The sequence below is a fragment of the Solanum tuberosum genome, unplaced genomic scaffold (assembly GCF_000226075.1).
Source record: "Solanum tuberosum cultivar DM 1-3 516 R44 unplaced genomic scaffold, SolTub_3.0 scf00068, whole genome shotgun sequence".
Lineage (NCBI taxonomy): Eukaryota > Viridiplantae > Streptophyta > Magnoliopsida > Solanales > Solanaceae > Solanum > Solanum tuberosum.
Genome location: NW_006238994.1, coordinates 43,828 through 44,042, shown reverse-complemented (window position 1 = coordinate 44,042; position 215 = coordinate 43,828).

Here is a 215-nt window from a genome sequence, read left to right as displayed (position 1 = left end):
TTTGTTGCTCATTATTGTTGTTTGTTATTGTTGGCATTTGAAACTTGAAAGTGGTCTCATGGAAGAAACTACATTGGTGCATTATTGTTACTTGTTAGATTGTTATTATGTTGTGTAATGGCATGATCAATTGATCATTGTATTTGTGAAGTGTAGTGAAGTTTTATTACTTGTTAAATTGTTGCTTGTTAGTGCCTTTTTGGCTTTATTATTTT